Consider the following 25,756-nt stretch of genomic DNA (forward strand, 5'->3'; position numbering starts at 1 on the left):
CACTTGAGCAGGCAGACTGCCCCTTCTCAGATCTCAACCTCCGTGTTGGGAGATCCACTGCTCTCTTCAAAGCTGTCAGACAGAGTCGTTCGCGTCTGCACAGGCCTCTGCTGCTTTAGCTGAGCCCTGTCCCCAGAGGCGGAGTCTACAGAGACAGGCAGATTTCCTTGAGCTGCTGTGAGCTCCACCCAGTTCGAGCTTCCCAGCTTTATTTACCTACTTAAGCCTCAGCGATGTCGGGCGCCCCTCCACCAGCCTCGCTGCTGCCTTGCGGTTAGATTGCCGCAGACTGCTGTGTTAGCAAGGAGGGAGGCTCCGTGGGCGTGGGACCCTCCCGGCCAGGTGTGGGATATAATCTCCGGTGTGCCGTTGTTACAGCGCAGTATTGGGGTGGGAGTTACCCGGTTTTCCAGGTGTTGTGTGTCTCAGTTCCCCTGGCTATGAAAAGGGACTCCCTTCTCCCTCGCGCTTCCCAGGTGAGGCGATGCCTTGCCCTGCTTCAGCTCTCGCCAGTCGGGCTGCAGCAGCTGAGCAGCACCGATTGTCCGGCACTCCCAAGTGAGATGACCCCAGTACCTCAGTTGAAAATGCAGAAATCACCGGTCTTCTGTGTCGCTCGCGCTGGGAGATGGAGACTGAAGCTGTTCCTATTCCGAGACTACTAATTTTTGTACTTTTAGTAGAGACTGGGTTTTGCCATGTTGGCCAGGCTGGTCTGGAACTCCTGACCTCAGGTGATCTGCCCACCTCAGCCTCCCAAAGTGCTAGAATTAAAGGTCTGAGCCACTGCACTTGGCCTATTTTTTGTATTTTTTAGTAGAGACAGGGTTTTGCCATGTTGGCCAGTCTGATGTGGAACTCCTGGCCTCAGGGATCTGCCTGCCTCAGCCTCCCAATGTGTTGGGATTACAGACGTGAGCTACCATGCCCGGCCTTGTGTTTTTTGGATATTGTTAGATTTATCCTCATAAGAAATTGTATCTCTTTGTGTTCCCATCAGTAATGTATGAGAGTGCCTATTTTTTCATACATAACCTTGTCAGCAGAATATGTTGTCAAATTTTGAGGGTTTTGTCAAATGGAATTTCATTGTAGTGTTAATTTCCCCTTCCTTATGGGTGATATTGAATATCTTTTTATATGGCTAAGAGGCATTTGCATTTCTTTTTATTTTTCCAATTGTCCATTTCTTTAGCCCCCTTTTCTATTTGTTGGTATTTTTTATTTTATAAGCTCTTTACACATTAGAAATATCAATCGCTTGTCTCTGTTTTCTTTTTTGTAACAGTTAAACAGAGGTATTCCGTATTCTGCTTTCAACTGGCTTCATTTTTTCCTCATTCTTTTTCATTAATGTTACGTTTATTCTTCTGGATAAGTGATTGTTTGACTCCACTTGTACATGCGAGACCTATTTCATTATTTCTTCAAGTTCAGCATGCTTTAGATAGAATGTGACTTTATCCACAAACCTGTGTTCCCTTTATCAAGTAATGGTATTGCCATTTTCCCAGATGAAAAATTGAAGTGACCTTTTTGACTTTATTTATTATTTATTCGTTATTTATTCAACAAGTATTTGTTGAGTACCTATCAGGTTTCAAGTACGGGCTGGGAATTAGATGGCAAATAGTATAATCCTAGCTCTCAGGGAATAGTCTAAGAGGGGAGTAGGTGTTCCACAAATACACAAACCATGTCTAAATATGTGGTTAAGAATTCCAAGAGAGAATGTAAAAGTGGGGACACATTATTACATTGGAGAGGTTGTGAGTTGCCTCTTTGAGAAAATGACACTTAAGCTAAGATTTGAAGGACGTTTAGGATTAGCTTGGTGGAAAAAAGTCAGTGTGGCAGTTTCCTGACATAGGAAACAGTGTGTAGAAGGATCCTGAGGCAGAAACGAAGTTGGACTTCTAGGAAATGAAAAGACCAGTTTAGCTGGCATGCAGGGAGAAGGGGTGGAGGGGCCTGAGATATCCAATTGCTTTGTAAAGAGATCACTCTGACTGTGGCAGGGGTAATCCATTGGAGGGGGTCATGTAGAAGTCAGTCGGGAGCTGGTTAGCAGACTGTTGTAGTAATTGTGAAAGGTGATGATGCCTATTTGTTCAGTTATAAAATTCTTTCAGTTCTAATTCAGGAGTTTGTTCATTCCCTCTCTTGACTACTGGGATAGATTTTAAAAAATTGGTCCCATACTGTCTTAGTCCCTGTTCCCCATCCAGTCTGCTTCAGAAGACAACTTTTAGAGTCAACAGTCTGTTCATATCATTTCCTTTCTCAAAAACTTATGGTGGTTCTATGATTGTGGAAGAATGAGATCCTACCTGTTATTGAAGCTTTTGTCATTTTCTTTAGGTTTCAAGATCTGCTCTCCTGAGACAACTTTCTTTGGGCAGCCAAGATGGGTACTTTTCTGCCTCTTTTCTTAGCTCATCTCCAATTTTCCATCATGACATCTGTACCTCTATTCCCCACCAACCCCCACTATTCCCTGATCCTTCTTAAATCCCAAGATTAACTTTTTTTAACTCAACATATACTCAGTTTTCTTTTGCCATGTCAATTCTAAGATTTATTATAGTTTATGTTGAGAAATATTCATGTATTTATTTGGAGTGCAACGAAATTATATATATATATATATATATATATATATATTTATATTTGAGACATCACCCTGTCACCCAGGCTGGAATGCAGTGGTGCAATCTTGGCTCACTGCAACCTCCGCCTCTCGGGTTCAAGCGATTCTGTTGCCTTAGCCTCCTGAGTAGCTGGGATTACAGACATGTTCCACCGTGCTTGGTTAATTTTTGTATTTCTAGTAGAGACAGGGTTTCACCGTGTTGGCCAGGCTGGTCTCAAACTCCTGACCTCAGGTGATCCGCCTGCCTCACCCTCCCAAAGTGCTGGGATTACAGGTGTGAGCCACTATGCCCGGCCTGTTTTTTATTTTTAAAACTGATAGGAACCCATTAGATATATGTTGAATTGTATGAGATTAGGGAGCATTCCATGTGGTGGATCAGTCATTCAAATTTCTTATAAAAGAAGGAAGTCTCAAGTATAATTTTATAAATATTTTGAATAGAACTTTTGGGAGTAACCTCATTTAGAAACAGAAAAATGTTATTTGCTGTTTGAAGCAGCTTTTATAGTTCAGTGCACATCAAATAATGCTTATATTGTCTACATTGAGTTGACAAAAATGTGTTTATATGGCGATATTAGAGTTCTTATGACTTACTGGGGGTAATGGCATATTTAGGGCATTAAATATTTGATTGCCAGGTATCAGAAAATGGTCAATAAAATAATGAATGTGTAAGTATTTGAATGTACCTCTGCTTTTATCTGAGATACCTTTGAACTCATTGTCCCCTTAGCTGACTTCTTAGTGTGTATCTGTCTAGAGTAAATGTAATAGTCTGCCTATTGACAAGGATTAGTTTACTTGATTCTCATATTTGATTTTGTTAATAGATCAGTGCCAGCCAACGTGTTTCTTTTGTAAAGAGAAGAGTACTAATATTATTATTTACTGCCTACAACTTGCAAAATGATTTCATGTACTCTCTTTTTAAAAATCCTTACAGGCTTCCTTCTGTCTCTCTCTTACTCAGTTTTTCCTTCCCTCCCTTCTTTCTTCCTCTCCTTTTCTTCCTATAAATGAGGTTAAGTGACTTTGTCTGGGTAACTATGGCTTAGTATTGTGTAACTATACTACATACATTGTGTTGCCTTCTGATATGAAATCTTTTCTCTGAAATTACATTGGAAATGGGGTTTTTACAGATTTGTTGTAGATATGACTTTACAGATATTAATCTAACTTTTAGTTTCTTTGGATCACCTCTTGAATTAAATAGTTGTTTTTGTCTCCTAATACATATTGATGCAATAAAAAGGTTGGGTGGTTATAATAATTTTGACCTATGCTGAATTTTTGTTATCTGAAATACAGTAGAAACTAAACCTTTTAAGCCCATTTAAAAGTCAATTTTCTAAAGTCACATTTAACAGTTTTGGTGTTGCAATAATGTTAACTAATGAAAACTATTTTGGTTGTATTATTTTAAGGTAGAAGTATCTTAATTGAAATTTTAAATGAGCTTGCTTAAGATTAAGCACCTTGAGTCTAGTTTCTGGAATGTGATTTTAAGTTTTTTTAAAAAATTACTTTGAAACAGTAACTAGGGCAAGTACTTAAAGGTAAGAGTGAAATTATTTGGTACAATAAGCTTCAATTATAATGCATTTAGTTTGGAGTGATGAAAGTTTTTTTTTTTTTTTTTTAATTTAACTTTTTTGAGACAGGGTCTTGCTCTGTCACCCAGGCTGAAGTGCAGTAGTGCAATCATAGCTCACTGCACTGCAGCCTTGACCTTCTGGGCTCAAGCAATCCTCCCACCTCAGCCTCCCAAGTAACTGGGACTACAAACACACACTACCACGCCTGGCTAATATTTTAATTTTTTTTAGAGATGGGGTCTCACTATGTTGCCCAGGCTGGTCTTGAACTCCTGGGCTCAACTGATCCTCCCACCTCAGCCGCCCCAAGTACTGGGATTACAGGCCTGAGCCACTGTGTCTAGCTGAAAGTTATTGTTTTTAAAACTGAGAATCTATAAAAGCAAAAATATTCATTGTAGCTCATGGTTTGACAGGTCTATGAAAAGCTTAAAATATAAAATTGTCAGAAGTAAAATATTGCATTTCACATAGGATTTATGTAACTAGTAGTGAAGGTGAAAAAAACCTGATGAGGTGGGAGAAATGACCCAATGTCTTACTTTGCCCTCCCTGTGTCTTATTTCCCTTCTAATTTTAAGTTCTACATGAGTATTACAGCTTCAAATATAATCATGGCATTAATTCAGAAGCCTGATATATTAAAAAAATCTTTTATTTTTCTGTAATAACTGCATTTGTACTGTATTAGAACTTTCTACCACACTCTCCTTCTGAGAGAGTACAGAGCTAGCTGGGTGAGTCACACCACACCACAAATTCCTTAAGGTGGTAGGTGGTGTCTTATTCATCATTCGTGTCCCTCACTGCCTCGTGCAGTGCTCGATAGGCAGTCGGACTCTGTTCCTTTATTATACTATACCTGGTGTTAGGTTTCTAGAGCACTTAAATTTTTTTTTTGCCTTTTTGCTTTACTCTAATAAATCTTCTAGTTAGCATTAATATCTAGCCTAAATATGATTTAAATGTATGTTAAAATTCTTAAGAAGAGTAGCAAATCTAGATTGGGAGCTGGATCCGTAGACAATATTCAAAAGATACAATTCAGATGACCCTGAACACCACTAAACTGATCCAGGGGCCAAATACTCTCTCAACATAGAGGAGGAAAAAGGAAAAGAGGCATGTAGGGATCCAGGAGAAGAAGGACGATTTATGTGGAGTGGAGGGAATTTTCATTTTAAACCACAGGTAGGGCTGTTGATCCTTGTTTACTTTGTCAGATTTTCCCTATAATAGAGAAACTGCTGAGTCAGAATTGTGTAACTGATTGAATTAGCACCTTGTTTAAATTGTTAACATCCATCTTTGAGAAGCGTATATTTTAGATAAAAGATTTAAAAATCTTGGCGGAAACAAAGGATGGTCTCTTTCCTTTATGAAGTTGTTCATTGAACTTTAAATAGTAAGATATTAACAGAAGAGAATTGAATTTAGTCTTCAAATAAGTATCTCTGTGATTTGTTGGTCACAGTCTGATTTCTTCCCCACCCCCCACCATTTTTTTACTTGTGATAAGACAAATTCTTATCTTTTCATGAAATACTTAAAGCAAATTATGTGTTAATTATGTTTATCCTTTTTGAGAGTTCTCTAGCTTTTTCAGTTCTGAGGTTCAGAATCAATATAAGAACATATAGAAATCATAATTGCATTTTATTTTCCAAACAGCCATTGGAAGTAATTGCATTTTAATTTGAGAATTTTATCTCAAATAACTCCATATAACGGCTTATACTTTAAAATATAATCCAGAGGTACAGTATTTTTCAGTTCATTAGCTTTGTCAGTTTCCACATCTGTAAAGTTGAACATTTACTGAAATTATGGGCTGGTTTGGGTTAAAATGAAGTAACATGTGAAGCACCTAACTTAGTTGATCACACATAGTAGGCCCTCAGTAATTAGTCGTTGCTGCTGTTATTATGGGTATTTAATTAACTTGGATTTCTAGAGCACCATTTGTTAGGGTGCAGTGAACCAATTCTGAATTCTACCCTCCTATATTTGTTCCTTGTTTAGACTAAACCACTGGGGAGAATAAAGCCTATTTGTGGGGTGGGATGGGGGTGGTGCCTACTGACTTTTGTATGCATGTTTTTTCAGAGTTACGGGATATGTACTGGAATGTGAAGGATTCAGCTTTTTGGTGGCATGTTCTATATGGTCATCCATAGTGACCAAACTGATTTGGAATGTTGTTTTGTTACTGAGTTGGAAATGTGTTATTTTCTCTACAGAGGATGTTGATCTGAATAAACTGCTTATTATGCTTTATACATTTCTAGAGCAAGATGAACTGTCAATCAGTGTAAATCTCACGCAGCACAGTATTTTCTTTCACAAACATGGGGAGGAGGCAATACCAAGATAACCACTTTTTGGACAGAACCAAGAGCTGTTGTGTAACTCAGAGGGTGTGTGATAGCATCCAGCTTTGGAGCCTGTCATGTCACTTTGGGAAATTGTGGCATGGAGGCTTACAGGAAAAAAAAAATCTTGTTTTTTAACACCTGAATATGTTACTTATATAGCTTTTTTAAAAGTCATCAGCTAGCTAGCTTCTCAAAGAGAGGCAAGAACCCATTCGCATAAAGATTGTGGCTATAGTCAGTCTTCTGGTAACAGGAGCTGTGAGCACCACTTTTTTGATGAAGTCTTTCCTGTTCCCTCCTCCACTCAGGTTGATGACTGTCTCCTTTGTACCTGGTTGCAGCTTGAACATACTTAGGTAACTTCTCTCAAAGCCCTTGAAACATGCCACTGCCCATGTCTCCCTTCCACCTTGTCTGTAAACTCCCTGATGGTAGCAGTTGTGTGTGAGTGTCACTGAGTATGGATTCCTGGACCTTAGGTTGATTCCCAGTAAATGTTAAATGCAGGTCTCCCTGTGCCTGTGGAAATACCTCAACATCAATTGGTTCAATTATATCCTTCAGCTTGATCACTAACAAGTCTTTAATGAAAAGCCTCCAGAGATGCTATTCCCATTCTGTACTATCCTCATCATTCCCATTCTTATTTCTTCTTTGCCAATGCAAATTCTCTATTTCATTTTTTTCTTTAAATACTTCTCTATGAAGTACTTCTCTAAGTACTTTTTAAAAGTATGCTTCATTTTAAGGCCAGACGTGGTGGCTTATGCCTGTAATCCAACACTTTGGGAGGCCAAGACGGGTGGATCACCTGAGGTCAGGAGTTTGAGACCAGCATGACCAACATGGTGAAACCCCATCTCTACTAAAAATACAAAATTAGCCAGGCGTGGTGGCGTGCACCTGTAATCCCAGCTACTCAGGAGGCTGAGGCAGGAGAATTGCTTGAACCCAGGAGGCAGAGGTTGCAGTAAGCTGAGACACTGCATAGCCTGGGGGACAGAGTGAGAATCCATCTCAAAAAATAAAAATAAAAGTATGCTTCATTTTAGTTAGTTTATAATTAACATTGAGAAATCCAAGAAAGGTGAGAAATGTGAACTAGAGCTGGAGATTTAAAATTGGCACCTGTAAAAATACATTATTTTTTGAAATAAAAAAAAGTTTGTAAACATTTCCCTTGTTTAAAATCTGAAATTATATTAATTTTGATAAAATTCTAGATTTTTTCCAAATAAGTCAAAACCTCAAAAGAATGGAAATTTTAGGTAAAATTTAGGTAAAAATGGAAAGAAACTAAGAGTCGTATTATAATTTTCAGGCTGTTATAAGAAATGTCTTTTACTGTATCATATGGTATTTTATAGTATTTTATAAAAATGTAGGGATTGACCTTATTATCCTTATTATACAAGGTTTTATTGTGGTTTAAAATTCCAAATCTTTTATGTAGCTTCCCTTATACCTCTGCTTCAATTACACATAATAGTTTATTGAAATTTAATGTATATAGGAAAAAGCCTTGTCATTGACTTTTTTTTTTTTTTGGAGAAAAATTATTCATTTTAAGACAAAAGCAGAGACTATTTGAGCCGAGACCTGATGGATTTAAGAATGCTGTTGATCATGGTTGACTTGTGAAAGTGATAGATAGATAGATCTCTTATCATTATTTTTCTTTTGTACTGGGCTTATGTTTTGTTTTTGTTTTTTCTTATTTTCTTGCTTAATAATAGTATCATTAAGCAGGCAGGAGAAAAATAATACCATTGAAACTAAAAGTAATTTAATTTGATTGAGTTGATTGAGTATATACATATATATACACATATATTATATATTTATTATACTTCTAAGTTCTGGGATACAAATGCAGAACATGTGGGTTTGTTATATAGGTGTATGTGTGCCATGGTAGTTTCTTGCACCTATTCCCCCATCATCTAGGTTTTAAGCCCCACATGCATTAGCTATTTGTCCTAGTGTTCTCCCTCTCCTTGCCCCCCATCCCCCAACTGGCCCCTGTGTGTGATGTTCACATGTTCTGATTGTTCAACTCCTACTTATGAGTGAGAACATGCAGTGTTTGGTTTTCTGTTCTTGTGTTAGTGTGTTGAAGATGATGGCTTCCAGCTTCATCCATGTCCCCACAAAGGACATGAACTCATCCTTTTTTGTGGGTGCACAGTATTCCATGATGTATATGTACCACGTTTTCTTTATCCAGTCTGTCATTGAAAGGCATTTGGGTTGGTTCCAAGTCTTTGCTATTGTGGACAGTGCCACAATAAACATACATGTGCATGTATCTTTATAGTAGAATGATTTATATTCCTTAGGGTATATACCCAGTAATGGGATTGCTGGGTCAAATGGTATTTCTGGTTCTAGATCCTTGAGGAATCGTCACCCTATCTTCCACAATGGTTAACTAATATACACTCCCACCAACAGTGTAAAAGCATTCCTATTTCTCCACAGCCTCACCAGCATCTATTGTTTCTTGACTTTTTGATAATCGCCATTGTGACTGGCATGAGAATGGTATTTCATTGTGGTTTTGATTTGCATTTCTCTAAAGATCCGTGATGTTGAGCTATTTTTCATATGTTTGTTGGCTGCATAAATATCTTCCTTTTTGAAGTTTATATCCTTTGCCCACTTTTTGATGGGGTTGTTTGATTTTTTTCTTGTAAATTTAAGTTCCTTGTAGATTCTGGATATTAGATCTTTGTCAGATGGGTAGCTTGCAGAAATGTTCTCCCATTCTGTAGGTTGCCTATTCACTCTGATGTTAAGTTTCTTTTGCTGTAGAGAAGCTCTTTAGTTTGATTAGATCCCATTTGTCAATTTTTGCTTTTGTTGCAATTGCTCTTAGCATTTTAATCATGAAGCCTTTGCTCATGCCTATGTCATAATTTTGCAGTTTATTGTATTTATGGACAAAGTAACAAGAATAATATTTGTTCTGTGGCATTTGTTTTATGTGCTTTGTCACACATTATACCCACATACAAATATATATACATTTACAGTAAATATATTTTAACATCTTAATGCTTATGAATTTTCAAATGATATTTAGTATCATTGATTTTTACCTGTAATCATATGTGGGAAACTTACATTTAAATGACTGAGACCTTTACATATAGCATAGTTTGCACATTATCAGTTGAAGTTAGTACATTTTTATTTAGTACTCTTATTTTTCCGAACGCCACTTTTCTAGTTTCTGTGGGAGATGTAATGATGTATGTACCCTTTAGAGGATCACAGTCTCAGAGCAACTCTTACAGTGCCACAGACCTCTAGAACAGGAAGAAACTCTGGAGGTTATCTTCTCTTAAGGGTATGTTTAAACAGTAGTTCTGTGATTCTTATGCATTTTCTCCTTTGCTCAGTAAGCAGGAGATGTGGGCCAATTTTTTGTTTGCTTGTTTGTTTGAAACAGGGTCTCACTCTGTTGCCCAGGCTAGAGTGCAGGGGCACAGTCACTGCTCACTGCAGCCTCTATCTCCCAGGTTCAGGGGATCCTCTCACCTTAGCCTGGGACTACAGGCTAGCATCACCGTGCCTGGCTGACTTTTTTTACTTTTACTAGAGATGAGGTCTCACTATGTTGCCCAGGCTGGTCTCAAATTCCTGAGCTCAAGTGATCCTCCTGCGTGGGCCCCGCAAAGTGCTGAGATTACAGGAGTGAGCCATCATGTCCGGCCATGGGGCAGTTTTTTTAGTTCAGGGATTTACAAATTATGAAGTCAAGAAATAATTTTAGTGGGAAATGACTAGAATATAACACTTGTTTTTCCTGTAATTAGGTTAGAGACTACCAAAGCGTATTGCAGATTATTTCAAATATATCATATTTTGTTGTGTAAATGTATACTGGGCTTTAAAAAATGTATTATAGGTTGGGCGCAGTGGCTCACACTTGTAATCCCAGCACTTTGGGAGGCCGAGGCAAGTGGATCACCTAAGATCAGGAGTTCAAGACCAGCCTGGGCAACATGGTGAAACCCCGTCTCTCCTAAAAATACAAAAATTAGCTGGGTGTGGTGGTGAATGCATGTAATCCCAGCTACTCAGGAGGCTGAGGCAGGAGAATTGCTTGAGCCCGGGAAGCAGAGGTTGTAGTGAGTTGAGATTGGGCCATTGCATTGCAGCCTGGGCGACAGAGCGAGACTGTCACAAAAAAAAAAAAAAAAAAAATTACATAAATTTTTAAATACATTTTTATATTGAAGTGAAAAGATTTTAGAAAACATATCTTTAATGTGTCTTCTCCTCCACCTCCCACTCCCGACTTGAAACCTGGGGAGCAGCCATTGTTCTTCATCCCTAGATATGCTACTTAATCCCTTTGCTGTGCTCTCTTGCTCTCATGCCTGATACCAAAGTCAAGTGTTTTCTACCCAGAAACCAGGTGATATTTCCCTGTGATAGTAAAAAACATGCAGTGAGATAGTTTTTTCATTTTGCTGGTCTTGCTTGCATGCCTTTGGGCAAAAATAAAACACTTTGGTGGCTCTGCTAATCTGTAAATATTGCTTATGATGTGCCTAACTTGGTACCAAGATGTGATTTAGTCACCAAGAGAATTTGGATATTTAATACTAGTACATAATAAAACTCCTTATCAAGTACTCATGTGGGCACATACAGAGGCCTAATTGTATTCTTGTAATGCACAATATAAATACTAATATTGTTTTGGAGAATCAGCATGGTATGCTGAAGCCATGGTTTGGAAAAATGCATTGTAGTATGTTTTTATCTGTGGGAATTACTGGCAAATATAATTGAGAGATTCTAAATACTGTAGTTGTTTCCTTCACTTTTGAATTTAGCTTAAGTATTTTTGGTCTTTTTTGTTTTAAATCGCTGAATTATTTTGTTTTATCAATGGTTGAAGCGAAACCATGATTGTTATTTTAATATTTATGTCTTCTTTTAAAGGTGTATTTTAAAAACAATTTTCTCCCACTGAGAGGGGTTAAAAAATAAATGGGGAGAATAGTAGAATAAATGCTCAGGTGCCCATTCCTCAGCTCAGACATTTTTGAAACCACGGTTACCCACTCCCTTTCTGCAGGTCCCAGTTATTTTTGAGGCATTTTCTTTGTCACAACATTTCACCTGTAAATACTTTAGTATGCATTTATAAGAGACAAGGACTTCTGTTTTTAGATAGATAAAGAAGAATCTTAAAAACCTTTTTGAAGAATGTACTGAATTATGATCATTAAATTTGTGTATGGGATGTTAGAGTGATACAAAGAAAATGAGATAGTTTAAATGGAGTAAGTGGAAAAAAGAAATACCCGACAAGCAGTTGTACCAAGAAACAGTAGAAAAAGTGAAAAGGCCAATTAACAGCTTTTAAAGTACTCATGGAGAAAAGGAAGACATTTGCATTTTATAACCGCCAGTATGTGTCTACATTCCACATAGGTCAGTAGGGGAGTAAAGCCAAGTGTATTTCATGCCATTTGAAATAGCAATTCTGTTTCAAGACTTTTTCTTAAGGGAGAAATCAAAGATGTGTACAAGATTGCCAATCAAGATATTCACTACAATATTACTTATAGAAATGGGGAATTGAACCTTTTTTTAAAGAGATCTTTTAGTCCATTCTTTTATTTTTATAGATAATAGTACAGGTAGTTTCCATTTATTAAGTACTTGCCATGTTTCAAGCATTTTGCTAACACCTTAATGTGAATTATATGATGTAAACCTCTAACAACAATAATAAATAAGCAATATTTATTACAACCTCCAACTTTCACATGAGAAACTAAGGCTTGGGCCAGGCGTGGTGGCTCACACCTGTACTCCCAGCACTTTGGGAGGCGAAGGCAGGCAGATCACCTGAGGTCAGGAATTCAAGAGCAACCTGGCCAATATGGCAAAACTTTGGCTCTACTAAAAATACAAAAATTAGTCAGGTGTGGTGGTACATGCCTGTAGCCCCAGATACTCGGGAGGCTGAGACAGGATAATCACTTGAACTTGGGAAGTGGAGGTTGCTGTGGGTGACAGAGTGAGACTCTGTCTCAAAAAAAAAAAAAAAAAGAAACTAATGCTTGAGTTTAACTAACTTGTCCTAGATAACTCAGGAAATAAGCATAAAGGAGAGTTCTAAACTTAACCTAATTCCAGAGCCTTTGTATCTAAACATTATACTGTACTACTTCCTGACCTAGTCAAAAAGGCAATTTAGGCCCATAATAAGAAATGTGAAGAGGGGACTCTGCTTCAGGTCACAAAAAATAGTGCAAAAGTGAGGTTGAAAAATCCTAACTCAGGGCTAAATACAATCTGTCGCCTCCCCACATGAATATGGCTAATAAAAATAATTGCTCCTTATTTCTTCTCTTTAGTATCCTATGTTCAACATTTCCCCATCTACTATTTATGAAATTATAAGTTTCTAGTCTTTATTTTCTTCTCTGAGGAATAATTTTCTGAATTATATTTGCTCAGCAACATTCATGAAATAGCACTGCAGTACTCATTTCCTGAGCCTAAATGAATTGAACTTAATGCGCAATATTAGTGGAATGATTAAAAGAAGATAATCTATTTATAAAATAATGTTTTGTAACCACTAGATAGTGTACAGTATGATTCCGGTTGTATGCAATACAATGTTTAATTTATATAGGAAGACCTGAAAAAAATTAACCCAGATGGTAAAATGAATTCATAGTGGCTACCTCTAGGTGTTAGAATTACAAGTAATTTTTATTTCTTCATTACTTTTTTGGGAAATTGTTGCAAATTTTACCAGCTTTCGTTGTATAAGTTAATAAATATTACCATTATTGAGTACTTACTGTGTGTCAAGCCCTATTTAAGCACTTTTCATCTTTTACGCTTAGTTCTGAAAATAGCCCTAAGAGATTTTATTATCCTTATTGTATAGATGACGAAACAGAGGTTGAATACTTCGACAATTTGAGTGTATCCTTCTAGGTGTATTCTTGGCTTCCAATTTTATTTCCAACAGTTGGGAAGATACTATAAATATTATTTTTTTCACTTTGTAAAAATGTATGTTGAATATTATCGCAAAGTAGTCAATATATTTTTTAAATATTGATGGATAACATTTCATCTTAGGAATGGGACATGATTTTTTTTCCAACTGGTCCTTTTTGTTCTTTGCCTCTACTGCAATATTCTGCTCATAGGAATAATAGTACAATGAGCATCTTTCCAAATAAATTTGTATGTACGTTTCTGATTATCTTTCTAGAATTAACTCTTAGAAGTGGAGTTACTGGGTCAAAGATCATAAACATTTTAGAGGCTTTTGGTACAAGTTGTGAGATTGCAGTTGACAAATGAACTTCCTTCCTTAAATTTAGAAAAGTTGTTTTGGGGCTATAAATTTGGGAGAAATGGGTCATCTAAGTCATCTGGGGGAATTTGTGCTTTCATAGTTTCTCTTATAGAAGTCAGGCTTCTCTAAGCTTGCTGGAGGCAGTAAACATAGAGAAAAAGAGGAAAGACAAACTTTGGAGATTAAATTGTAGCCATTTACTTGGTTTATGACCTTGAGCAGCTATTTATTCATTTTTCTCTTTTAGTTAACATTTTTATTAACTTAGAAACCTTTTCATTGCAATTGTTTTATAAAAACATGTAAAATATACCTATCATCTATACACATTTTCTCTGATGTTTGATCTTGTAGGACCTTAGGGTCATAATTAGATAGAATAAATCCCATTGTATACTTTAAAAAAAACTATACATATAAAAGGTTAACACATTGATTACAGATAACTCTAGAAAGCATTTTAGATGTTGCATCTTTAAAAAGAATTTTTCTAAGGGGTCACATGTTCCCTTCCTCTGACAAGCAAGAACAGAAATTTTGGATGAATTAATTGAAATTTCTATTAAATGGTTAAAGAGTTACTGTGTGTTTCTCTTGGGCATATCATCTTCCAGAGAATTTGTAGGCAACTTCTGCAGACTTTAATTCTAGGTTTGGGTGGTAGGGAGAAGAGCATTTTAACTTAAGGGGGTTCAGAGAATAATTAATGAAATCAGTAAAGAAAGTCTCCATATGAAGCCACTGAATACATTAGCGTTGGTTATTCTAGAAAAACCAGGGTTGATAATGGGTAATCTGACAGTCTAGAAATTCATGAGCAGTACAAATGGAATAAACAGAAAACATTCTATTGACAGTTGAAGGTTGTAATTGCTTTAATGGAAAAAAAGAAGTACTACTTTTTTCTATGAATAGTAAAATTGTAAAACAATCTACTGGCCCGGCGCGGTGGCTCACGCCTGTAATCCCAAGACTTTGGGAGGCTAAGGCAGACGGATCACGAGGTCAGGAGATCGAGACCATCCTGACTAACACAGTGAAACCCCATCTCTACTAAACATACAAAAAAAAAAAAAAATTAGCCGGCGTGGTGGTGGGCGCCTGTAGTCCCAGCTACTCTGGAGGCTGAGGCAGGAGAATGGCGTGAACCCGGGAGGCGGAGCTTGCAGTGAGCTGAGATTGCCCTACTGCACTCCAGCCTGGGCGACAGAGCAAGACTCCCTCTCAAAAAAAAAAAAAAAAAAATTAAAAAACCTACTATAAATGGTAGGCATAGAAAATATAAGGAGGATTTTTTTCTCAGAGGCTCTTAATCCATAATTAGTGGTTGGATTAGGAAGGCTCAACTCTTCAAAGTTATAGAAATGTGCTTTTTGGAAGATGACATCTCCACCTCTTTCAGATTTCTAAAGCAGTAACTCCAAAAGGCTTAAGCTCCCACTGGAATATAAGCTCCACAAGGATAGGGATTTTTGTTTTATTCACTTTTTTTCCATCATCCTGGCAGATAGTTCTGTTTAATAAATATTTGTCGAGGGTATGATTTCTGTAAACTTATGTGTGGTATACTTACAGTAATAGATTAAGTAATCCTAATAGAAGTTAGAAGTGTGTGTAGTACATCCCAGATTGAATTTGTCCAAAAATTTTCTCTTGGTTCTTAACTCTAGATGTAGAATGGAAAGATTTATATTTCATTTATATTCCATTTTTCTGTGCCAACATGAAAATGTAGTATGAAAATTATTCTAAAAATACATTCATTCATCAGTGTATAAGAAAATGCACCACTGTGATGCTGTTTTCATTTGATTTAATGAATGAAACTTTTATAGAAAACTTCCTCTTAAAATTGTGAATGGAAAATTTGCTGCTTGTTTTCATTAGATCAAGTAGTATGACAATAACTGCTGTTCTGGCTAAAAATGTAAAGTCAATAAAATGTTGACAAATTCACCTGCAGAGAACATTGCTTTATCAGCAAGAAATTTAGATTTTTGCAGTGAAGCCCAAATATTCTGGCTAAGTATCATTATGCAGCATTTTTAGCAGATCATGTAATATAATCTGTAATTAAATTAGTCAGTGTAGTATGTTTCCATACTTTTTAAAATTGAAATTTGGGAGAAAGTTAAAAAGAGGCTGGCTGCAGTAGCTCACGCTGTAATCCCAGCACTTTGGGAGACTGAGGTGGGTGGATCACTTTAGGTCAAAAGTTTGAGACCAGCCTGGCCAACATGGTGAAACCCCATCTCTACTAAAAATACAAAAAATTAGCCGGGCATGGTGGCACACGCCTGTAATCCTAGCTACTTGGGAAGCTGAGGTAGGAGAATCGCTTGAATATGGGAGGCAGAGGTTGCAGCGAGCCAAGGTCGTGCCACTGTACTCCAGCCTGGCGACAGAGTGAGACGCCATCTCAAAAAAAAAAATTGACTAAGAGAAGGTTAAATGCAAGTTCATTTTTTAAAAATTTAAAAAATTACAGCATTTCTCAAGAGAAAAAGTGAATTACTTAGCAAATGAAGAGTGATAAAACCACTGTTAATTTTACAAATCATGAATTTTCTTTGGTAATTAAAGGGATGACCATAAATTATTTTTTAAAATGATTTTTACTAATGAGATACAAATAACATTTGACTAATTGCTGCCTGCACTTGATTACTTGTAAGCAAATTTTTCTTGTTTTTACACAATCTTTGGCAGATTAAAGAAGTTACTGCATTTTGTTTTTTATAATTATTTTTGTGTTGCAGAAACTATGATCATTTTAAATTTATTTGAAAACTGTTGCATCCTCACTCTAAAAGGCTGTCAGAACACTTGTGTCATTTTGGTTTTTGCATCATTTTAAGAGGCCTTGCAAGATTCTCAGAATTAATTTTAATAGAATGGCAGGAATTGACCCTCATAGATTCCGTGTCTTATAATGCGGTTTCTTGCTTTAGTTGAAATATTAATTTCTAAGTCACCACACCCTCTAGTATTCAAGTATAATATAAAACACATTTTGAAGTTACATTTAGAGTTTTGAGCTTGGATCTTTGAGGTAATTTACCATAATCTTTTTACCTGGTGGCGTAATCACTTTTATAGCATTCTGTAAGAATGTTAGCATTCCTAACAATTGTTGCCTAAAGATTCACTGAGCAGGGACCCCAATCTTTTATGAAGCAGTCTTTTTATTACTTACGTACTATTTAAGTTGTTGTTCCTTATGTCAAGCTCAAATCTACCATATGCCAGGCACCATAACTTCTCTGTTCAAATTGTGGAGTATTCCTGTCATACAGACAAGTATTGCGAATACTATATTAAGCATCGCTAAAATTCATTTATCCTTAATTTTTGCTCTATTTGCTTGGGATTATTGTTTCCTGTATTAATGTATATTAGAGACACACACATCAGATGTCTTCCTAAAATTAAGGTAAATTTGTGGCATTTCTGTTATTATTCTAGAAATTCTGTTCAGAAAGGAATGAGGTTCATGTGTTATTTGAACACCCATTCAGCTTTCTTTTGCTTTCTGTACTGAAGTGAAATGAGGCTTCCTGCCCCGAGGGACCTCATTTGCCCTGAGGCCCTCCCAAGTACCAGAGCTGGACCACTGTTCACTATTACACATGGAAGCTTCTACATTATTACTCTCTCTGTAGGTGAAAAGTCTTGCCCTTCAAGGCTTGGGCTGTTGGGCTGTTTACAGTCTTCTCTTCAGTGTTGTCAAATACCAACTGATGTCTGTTTTTATTTGAACTTTTTTGTTTTAAATAAGAAAGAACAGCAATGATTATTTGCATAGCATGACCATGTAGAATTACCAAACCTCTCTGACCTTCAGTGTCTCAAAATAGTATTATAAAAGTAGTAGTAAAAATTACTCTTCTTTACAGATAAAATGTTCTCTGATCAAGTGGAATGAAAATAAAAATTAAGCCCATATTAAGTGATACATATGGAGACAAGATGAAAAAGTGATTGTCATGTAAGTAAACAGACCAAAACAGTCCCAGGAAGACCCACCCCCACCAAGCCAGCCCTGCTAAAAGTGATTATAACCTATGAAGAAAGCCAGAGAAGTATAAACCACATATTTTCCAGGGTTACCAAAAGATACATTTATTTTATCTTATCAAAAGTGAAAAGTTGAAAATAGGAAGGTTGTGTGTCTACTGAAGAAGTGTTACAAACTCTGGACAAATATTGAGAAGTCTTAAAGTGACATAGTGCCATGACAGTGTGATTACAAGAAAAAACACATACAACAAAAGCGTGACATTAGCACTTGCTATGTCTGAGCTGAACACTGCAAGCAAAAGCAAAGCAAAATGAAATACCTAGACATGGTGGTACAAATCGGTCCTAGGTAGGATTTTTGCTGTATTCCTAAAACTTCATTGTACTCCAGTAGTGACTGGTTTTGTAATTTGTCCCAGAAGATGAAATGAAAGATAGCTTAAATCTCATTAAATATTGTCTAGTGAGACCATGCCCACAAGACATGACATGCTGTTTGTCACATTAGTTTTTTTTAGGTTTGAGGGAGAAGTGATTCCATGAACCTAAGATAAGTAAAGTATCAAGAATTATGGCAGGATCATTAGCTATCATATTGATAATAAATTTTAGAAATATTTGCTGGAGCAGTCAAAAATTCCAGTAAGTACTGTGAACAAGCACAAACAAATTAGTATTTTATTCATATTTCCCAGATTTTTGGCTTTGAAGATTTGGCTTTAGTGATGCTTTAATTGATTATACCTGTGAGTAAATGAAATATTATGTTTTTCTAACTTGGCTAAAGGAATTTCAAATTAAGAGTTTTTGGTACAAATTAATACTTCAGGATATTTAACCCTTTCTGTTGGGTTGGGGATTAAATCAATTAAAGAGAAAAACTAATATGCAACTGGTTATTATTTAAAATAAGGCTAATTTGAGTTTCAATGCCAGATTTAAAATTTGTCTTATTTTAGCTATAGAAAAATGCTAAGACCGCCAGGCGTGGTGGTTCACGCCTGTAATCCCAGCCTTTAGGGAGGCTGAGGCGGGTGGCTCACCTGAGATCAAGAGTTGGCTACCAGCCTAGCCAACATGGTGAAACCCCATCTCTACTAAAACTACAAAAAATTAGCCAGGCGTGGTGGCGTGTGCCCGTAATCCTAGCTACTCAGGAGACTGAGGCAGGAGACTCGCTGGAACCCGGGAGGTGGAGGCTGCAGTGAGCGTGAGCTGAGATCGTTTCACTGCACTCTAGCCTGGGCAACAAGAGTGAAACTTCGTCTCAAAAAAATAAAAAGCCAAGGAAACATGAAATGTGCCTGATAACGTGGAATCTTTATAAATGGTAAAAAGACAATTCCCTGTGGGCATTTTCTTTATTCTTAGTAACCATCCAAGTATTACAGATATGGTACTGTTGTTCATGGTCCATGACCCCCTCAGAGTTATTGCAGGTAGACTTCGAAAAATATGCATTCCAAATGTTATCTGTAGATGTGATAAATATCAGGCCTAGCAGATACATGAACTGTTTTACAAATCTATATTTATTTTAGTGAATAAAATAATGTATTATTGAATAATTAAGTTGTGGTATGTTAGTTTAACCATTGACTAGTAAAAGCGTTGTCACTCTATACAGAAGAAAGGGAGGAGAAAAACTAGAGATTAAAATTTATTTAAGAGATATTGTCACAATTGCTTGTATGGATTTTGTTTAAATTTAGATTAGAGGAAACTGTTAAAAAGACACTTATGAGACAATTGGGGAAATTTGAGTGCTCATTAGTAGTTGATATTGTATTATAAATATAAATATTATAATGGTATTAACTTATTTTTACAAAGTAAATCCTTGTCTTAGAGAGATGCATAATGAATTATATACAGACGAAATGTTATAATGTCTCGAATTTGCTTTAGAATAATCCAGGGATAGAGGTTGGGGAAAGTGAATGAAGATATAAATGAAACATGATTTGCCATGAGTTAATTGTTGAAGCTGGGAATGGTGGGGGATTTATGATACTACTCTTAATAATTTTGCACTAATTTGAAATTTTCCATAATAAAAAACTTAGAAAAAATGTCATGCAACATTATTGAAGGAGGATATCTGCAGCACTAGGTGACACTGGTTTATAAAATGTGTTCAGAAGTAAGGATGGATGTGAGTAACACACAGGTGTACTTACCATAAACACACCTAACGTGTAAATGTATTTTGTTTTTCTTCAGAGCTGAAGCCATTTATTGGTATCTTGGATGGTTAACATCTAAATGCTTAATTCCTGAAACCACTCAAGAGTCATAGGATTAGACGATCCAAGTTACCACCAGGAAATTACTGTCTCAAGTGATACGGTAAGATTATAGTAAATATTCTCAAGGTTTAAATAGTGATTGAGGTCTGAAAAGATTTTTAAATGCTGTATTTTAGCTATGAGGTTCTACTATAATTTCTTGATCCTATAACTATTATACCAGGAGTTGAAAGTTGTGGTAATCATTAGCTAAAGTGCTTAGAAGTATCAACATGTAAACAAGGCTTTGTGGCATTTCCTCCTCATAGATCCTGTTAATAATAAATACAGTTTCATTACTGGAGTGCTTCCCCTTTGTTGTGTGTCTCAGAGTGGATCCTTTCGATGTTTATTAGCAATCAATACCTTTAACGAGGGGGCTTAGGAAGCAGATGAAACATAGAAAATTGAACTGCAGTGCAGGCTTAACAAAGGTTTGGCCAACCTACGCAGAATATTGTAACTGTGAGAGTTTATTTCCCTTTTTAAGTAGCCAGCTTTTTGGGTAGAGAGACATATCTTCAGTGCATTTGTATCTTGCACAGATCATTAGAAAAGCTATTCAACAAATATTTGTTGAATGAAGGAAATCAGAGAAAAATCTGTGGGCTCTTCTATAGCACCTGATCCTGTCCCTATTACCTTAACCCCTTCCTCTCTCCAGTTGAAAGTGCAGTTGAGAATGGTGAGGTTAACAGTGACACAAATGGTTGTCTTGCATGTCATGAACAAACATGAATTAGCATTCTATGTACCACTGTGTTTCTGGTCTTCATAGATAAGGATGACCTGCAGAGGGACCTGGGGAAAACCACAGACATAAAATGGAAATAACGTGGGATCATATCCAGAGAGAGAGGGAGGGACAGAGAGAGAAAGGAATGAGTTTTAGGTATATTAAGGCATGCAGTTTACCATTCTAACCAGTTGTTTTTTCTGTTTGTGGGGAATAGACTGATTGGATCTTAATTTTGACACTTTTATGCTTGAAGATTAAGAGACAATCTGCTTCTAAAAATCAGTGCTTTTTTTCCTGTTGAATATATACCTGCTTCAGGGCAACAAATTTGTGTCTTTTACTTGACTTTGTTGTTTTTTTCCTATAGGAGTTCTTGAGACAAGATTTGTATTAATAAATCCTTAAACTTTCTCTGAACCTTAATACTATATTAATGCTTTACATGGAAAGAATCTTTAATTAATGCTTTTTACATAAATGAGAAAAAGGATAGTTGACTTAATAAGTAATGTGGCAGGAGAATAAGGATTAAAAACAAAGTAATTCAGAACCAGAAATTTACCCATTTTTCTTTTTTTTCTAATTTTTATTATACTTTAAGTTCTGGGGTACATGTGCAGAATGCGCAGGTTTGTTACATAGGTATACACGTAACATGGTGACTTGCTGCACCCATCAACCCATCATCTACATTAGGTATTTCTCCTAATGCTATTCCTCCCCTAGCCCGCCACCGCCCGACAGGTCCCGGTGTGTGATGTTCCCCTCCCCATGTCCATGAGTTCTCATTTTTCAACTCCCACTTATGAGTGAGAACATGTGGTGTTTGGTTTTCTGTTCTTGTTTTAATTTGCTGAGAATGATGGTTTCCAGCTTCATTCATGTCCATGTAAAGGACGTGAACTAATTGTTTTTTATGGCTGCATAGTATTCCATGGTGTATATGTGCTACATTTTCTTTCTCCAGTTTATCATTGATGGGCATTTGGGTTGGTTCCAAGTCTTTGCTATTGTGAACAGTGCCGCAATACACATATGTGTGCATGATTCTTTGTAATAGAATGATTTATAATTCTTTGGGCAGATACCCAGTAATGGGATTGCTGGGTCAAATGGTATTTCTAGGTCTAGATCCTTGAGGAATCATCACATTGTCTTCCACAATGTTTGAACTAATTTACACTCCCATGAACAGTGTAAAAGTGTTTCTATTTCTCTCTATCCGCTCCAGCATCTGTTTCCTGACTTTTTAATGATCACCATTCTAACTGGCATGAGGTGGTATCTCAGTGTGGTTTTGACTTGCATTATCTAATGACCAGTGATGATGAGCTTTTTTTCATATGTTTGTTGGCTGCCTAAATGTCTTCTTTTGAGAAGTGTCTGTTCATATCCTTTGACCACTTTTTGATGCGGTTGTTTTTTTCTTGTACATTTGTTTAAGTTCTTTGTAGATTATGGATATTAACCTTTTGTCAGATGGATTGATTGCAAAATTTTTCTCCCATTCTGTAGGTTGCCTTTTCACTCTGATGATAGTTTCTTTGGCTGTGCAAAATCTCTTTAGTTTAATTAGATCCCATTTGTCAATTTTGGCTTTTGTTGCTATTGCTTTTGATGTTTTAGTCATGAAGTCTTTGCCCATGCCTGTGTCCTGAATGGTATTGCCTGGGTTTTCTTCTAGGGTTTTTATGGTTTTAGGTCTTAGATTTAAGTCTTTAATCCATCTAGAAGTTATTTTTTTCAATGATTTTTTCCTGATTTCTATGTAGACCATTTGTGCTTCATCTTTTGAAATACTGTGCAAATCATTTTCTTCATGTTGAGCATTGGAAGAATGAGATTGTATTGTATTTCACTAAGTGAATCAGATTTTTTAAATTATTATGTGTCATTTGAAGTTATAGATATGATTGCTTAGGGGTTTTACCCTGTTACCTTTGTGTTTTCATTTCCTTCTTGCTCACTTAACAACCCCACGAGAGCGCAGGCAAAGGAAGGGAGAGACTTTCAGTTTTCAAAGTCTTTTGTAGGTATTCCTTTATTGGATTCTCTTGTTATACTTCTCAATTACATTAAAGCAGTAGGATTGGCTACTTTTGCTATTTGAAAATATTTTGTAGGGTGCTTAATAATTTTGAAAATCATATAATGACTGTGTTTATTGAATTTAAGAATTTATACTTTCAGTTCTTCAGCTTTATGTTTTTAGATCCATATATTTAAAATTATCAATTTTTTTTGGTTCTTCATGCCAAAGTTTTCACCATTACTATCGATAAGTATCATTGATTTTAATAGGGAGTTTTTTTTGGCATTTAAAAGTCACCTTAGAATGTTAGTAATACAGAATAAAGTTTTAAATGACTCCTTTTCATGTTTTATGAAAGTTGACATTCCTGAGGTCTGTTAGTGAATTTTCAAAATGATAAGAATTATCTTTTGAATACAAGTTACTGTTTTACACGTCAACTCTAAACTTATTTAAAAGAAAGACACACCTCAGGCCAAAGTAAATTTCTCTTAATGTGATCACAGTGAAAGTTTTCAAAATGTAAATGTTAAACTAGTTGGATGCCCAACATTTTATGGTCTCAGTATTGTCATTAACACCCATTGTACATGTAGGTGTACATGAAGTGCAGTTTCATGGTCTATAGCTGTTTGGTTTGTTATCAGCATGAACAGTAAATGTCCTAAAAATCAGCTTCAAAACAGCTGGCAATTGACTGGGGTTTAGCACCGCCTAAATTCACATGACGTTTATTTGCTCTTTGACACAAATAGTGTACCTGAACTTCTCATCAAGGAAGTTGGTATAAGCACCTTTCCGTGTGCTTGTGAGTCTAGTAATGTAGAAGAACCTTGAAATGGATTTTTTAAAGAGAGTTGTTCCTCCCATTCTTTCGGGAGATGTGGTTTTGGATACTAGTACTCAGGAAAGTTCCCCAAGATTAGTTAAGATGAAACGTCTGAGCTCGCTTTCATCTGAGAAGACGGTAGATGAGCAAGGCAGAACCAATTTCTGTCATAGTAATCATGACAAATACGAACACCAACAACTAGGTAAAGTAGAAACGTATTTCTTTCCATCCTTTAAAAAAGTATTTTAGGAAAGTAAAACTGTTTTTGCAAGTATAAATTCTAGTGAGCACAACTATTTTGAAAATCAAGTTTAAATATTAAAATGTTTAATAAAGTATATAGTTGGCCTACTTTTTTAATAAAATTTTTCTTCAAGTATAGCTGGAGAAATATTTATGCTGTAAGTCAAGATAAAACTTTAATGCACTTAATAGTTTTGATGATCTTTGGAAAATATTTTTGAAACGTTATTGACAATATATTAGTTATACCTATAGGATATGCAAAAAAAATAAGATACTGAATTTTATCTGTTACTATAGAAACCATTTAAATTTTGTTTAAAAATATGTTCCATTGTTTTATTTTAAAAGGTAATATTTGGGGTGAAATATTAAAAAGTTAAATCTTTGAATAGAACAAGGATTATTTTGTATTATAGTATTTTTGTTATGTGTAATCCTGCAAAGTTAAATATAATGTTCTTTAAAGTTTGAGAGAATAATAGTTAATATGTTTTAGGATAAACATCAGCTTGCGTATAGTAACTAACAGATATTAGAGGAAAGGAAAATTACTTAGGAAAAAGATGAAAAAATGCTTCAAGTTTTCAAATATTTGATTAAAACAGTTTAAAATGTTCTCTATTTTTTTTTTTAATTTTAGGGAGTAAATAGCTGTGCCTATAAATTAATGTGCTATTTAGTAGAAGGGAGTTTCTGTAAACCTTCTGCAAGTTTGATATGTATTATAGCTGTTTTCTATGCATATTTTAATATGTATACATATGTAAGCATGCACATACACATTTTTATTAGCGGAATTTGACAAAATGAGACTTATTGTCCAAGTCATTCTGATACTTGCTTTTTCATTTAGTACATCATAGTTATCTTCCTGTCTCATTTGAAATGCGCTTTGTTGTGTGAATATAATGATTTATTCAGTTCCTTATAGAGGAACATTTAGAATGACCACTTTTTAGTTATTAAAAATAATTATGTAATATTCATTGATACATCACTTCATACCTTGGGATAATTGCTTATTAGTATAAAATTTCATATTAAAATTTTTTTACATTTTATTTTTTAAAATTGACATCATAATTGTACATATTCATGGGTTACATAGCGATGTTTTGGTACTTACAATGTATAGTGATCTTATCAGAGTGATTAGCATATCTATCATCTCAGATATTTATCATTTATTTGTGTTAGAAACATTCAATATTTTCCTTCTAGCTATTTAAAACTGTATATTATTACTATGGTCATCCTACAGTGGTATAGAACACTAGAACTTATTTCTCCTATCTAGCTGCAAATTTGTATCTTTTAACAAATCTCTCCCTATTCCCTCACCTTCCCCCTGCTCTTCCTGGGCTCTCCTATCTTCTGTTCTACTGCCTATTAAGTTTTGATAGACAATGTCATTACCTTTGAAAACATTATCATTTTAAGCTCCTTAGGGTAGGATATGAGAGTTCCTATTACCTTATATTCTCCCTAGCATCGTTTCATGTCAGTTTAAAAAATAGTATCATATTTATGAGAAACCATACTTTCTTTTTAAAAAATGCCAGTTATGTAAAAGAATAAAGAGGGAGCTTTTACATTTTAGAAAGAAATATATATTG

The 25,756-nt window shown here is 35.7% G+C and overlaps 1 protein-coding gene across 1 annotated transcript in view; it reads left to right on the forward strand.

The window, feature by feature from the left end:
• FRYL (FRY like transcription coactivator) overlaps positions 1 to 25,756 on the forward strand; it is a 286,322-nt gene that overhangs the window by 73,985 nt on the left and 186,581 nt on the right. The window contains exons 3-4 of the mRNA XM_023224475.3: positions 17,880 to 17,971; positions 20,227 to 20,352. The gene's annotated coding sequence lies outside the window, so the exon portion shown is untranslated. The remainder of the gene's footprint in view (positions 1 to 17,879; positions 17,972 to 20,226; positions 20,353 to 25,756) is intronic.

This window comes from Piliocolobus tephrosceles, chromosome 3, assembly GCF_002776525.5.
Source record: "Piliocolobus tephrosceles isolate RC106 chromosome 3, ASM277652v3, whole genome shotgun sequence".
Taxonomy (NCBI): domain Eukaryota; kingdom Metazoa; phylum Chordata; class Mammalia; order Primates; family Cercopithecidae; genus Piliocolobus; species Piliocolobus tephrosceles.